The 2,423-nt window shown below is 40.4% G+C and overlaps 1 non-coding gene across 1 annotated transcript; it reads right to left on the reverse strand.

Annotated features, from left to right (window-relative positions):
* Positions 1–1,932: 1,932 nt before the first annotated feature.
* Positions 1,933–2,042, reverse strand: LOC114111104 (U6 spliceosomal RNA). Its single transcript, XR_003587229.2, has one exon. It is a non-coding gene; the product is annotated as a U6 spliceosomal RNA (small nuclear RNA).
* Between the last annotated feature and the right edge of the window lie 381 nt (positions 2,043–2,423).

Below are 2,423 nucleotides of genomic sequence, written 5' to 3' on the forward strand. Positions count from 1 at the left end.
GGAGAAGCACAATCTGCTGACCCATTAACTGTCCCTCGACCATTAGATGAACTAGGAACAAGCTCCTGTTTGAACTAGCACATGTTTGAGGTCTATTGCTCATGCAGTCAGCATACCCTACTGATCTACTTATGTTGTCATTAAACAGTAACTACAATGAGTAAAGATTAAGGTCCTAAAAAAAAAGGCATAGCACCAAGGCAGTAAGTCCCATTTTCTTTTTTCCATCTGCCTACTAGAAACCACAGTTTATTTGTAAAACTGTGTAAATGAAATAAAACAACAAAGTTATGACATGTTTCCCCAAAATCTACTGTTAATAGGTGAGAAGCCTCTCCCACACTCACCAACTCCTCTTCATACCTCCAGGGGGAAGAAAAAGCCAAGAGATCTGAACTGGCAGATGCTGACCTGCTTAGATAACTTTCTGCTGATTTTACTAACAAAGGCTCCAATCACAGGATAGGAAAACAAAAGAAACTAAGCTAGACGCAATTACTGAAACAAAGAGATAAACTAATAGAAATATGAACTAAGAGATGGGACTAAGGACTGGACTAATTCTGCATTTCTACCACCCATGCTACCCACAAATGAGAACAATTTTTTCTCTGAAAAGCAAAAAGTTTCCCATGGGAAGAGCACCTCAGTTTTTGATACTGGTAGATGATGCCCTCTGATCTTAAAGTGGGAGAACACTGTGCCATATCAGCGTCCATCCCCTTGCAATAGCCACTTCCACAAACAACCCAAATACCTCTGCTCAGCTCACTCTGCCTCCTGGCACCCACACGCTCTCTCCCTAAAGGTAAGCCTGTGACACAGTGGAAACAGTACAGTTCCTGCCTTTCTCTCCCAGTGCTCTATTCAGGTAAGAACAGAACAGATGCTGGGTCAGCCTGGGCTGAGGATGAGTGGGAGCAGCTCAGTGGAAATGCTAAGGAGAAACTGGCCCAAACCAAAGACCGGGAGAAGGCGGGTCAGGAGGATGAGATGAAGTCAACGCCTGTGGCCTCTGGCTGGGGGCAAAGAAGAGGATCATAGATCTCAGTCACACTAATGGGACATCTTATTAATTGTTTTGATCTATGTATACTTGATTTACAACGTTACATTTCTAGTGTACAGCAAAGTGATTCAGTTTTATATATGTGTGTGTGTTCTTTTTCAGGTCTTCCACTGTGGCTTATCAGAGAATACTAAGTATAGTTCCCTGTGCTACACAGTAGGACCTTGTTGTTTACCCATCATACATTAGTTAGTTCACATCTCCGAGAATGGGACATCTTAAATGAAGGGAGAACTTGACATTGCCTATCTGTTCACTCAGCACAGACTCACTGAGGGTGTACTCTCCACCAGGTGCTGTCACTGGGAATGTTGCAAGTGGCAAGATAACTTGCTACCTGCTCTGATGGTCCTCGTGGTCTAGTTGAGAAAGTCCACAACACACTTTCAATAAGTTAGAGGTGCCAAGGGATTCATTTCCACCTGCTTTCTGCAGAAAAATGAATTGCAAAAGAAGTGAATCTCATTATCTTAAACATCACTTTAAAAACCTCTAAAAAAGTCCTCTTGTGGCTTAAGATATAAATCTCAAGACCTTGAACTAAAAATCAAGACACAAGTTCTGATAAACAGTCATTCTTACCGTCCACTTAGATTTTTTTCTTTCTTAAGATTTTAAAATACATTATCTGATGTGCTCCCATTAATTAGGTATAGAAAAATAAGATCCCTATCTTCAGCTAAAAAAAAAACAAACCTCAGAGAGGTTATATCAAGTCATATACCTCTTTTTCCACTTTTGTTTATGTTAGACATCCATATTTACACACATATTTTTGTCATTTACTAAATACTTGGGGGCACATTTATTAACTATCCACATGTTTATCAGATAGCCAGTACATTTATTTTTTATTTTTTAATTTGAATATAACTTCTTTCATGAATTTGCATGTCACCCTAGTGACAAAGGGCTTCTAATCGTCTCTGTATCATTACGGTTTTAGTGTATGTGCTGCAAAGTGAGTGAGTACCAGCGAATTCATTGTTCATCCACTATCCGTCAGAGTGTGTGTGTGTGTGTGTGTGTGTGTGTGTGTGTGTGTGTGTGTGTGTGTGTGTGTGTGTACTGCTTAGGGCTGGAAAGAAAACAAGGAACAAAGCAGACCCTCACCCCAAAACCCAAGGAAAACACTTTCTTTCATGAGGCTTGCCTCCTAGAATGGAAAAAAGTTTAGAAAGTCTTAAATGAATACAATAAATATTTAGTAGAAGTATAGAGAAGTTCAAATAGGAACAACAAAGGAGGGGAGGGGGAAAGGAAGTGTCAGATGGGGGTGCAATTTTAGACAGGGAAGGACTAATGAGAAAATAACAGGTGAACAGATAGCCGAGGAGGTGGGGAGTGCACCATG

This window comes from Ovis aries, chromosome 26, assembly GCF_016772045.2.
Source record: "Ovis aries strain OAR_USU_Benz2616 breed Rambouillet chromosome 26, ARS-UI_Ramb_v3.0, whole genome shotgun sequence".
In the NCBI taxonomy this organism is placed as follows: domain Eukaryota; kingdom Metazoa; phylum Chordata; class Mammalia; order Artiodactyla; family Bovidae; genus Ovis; species Ovis aries.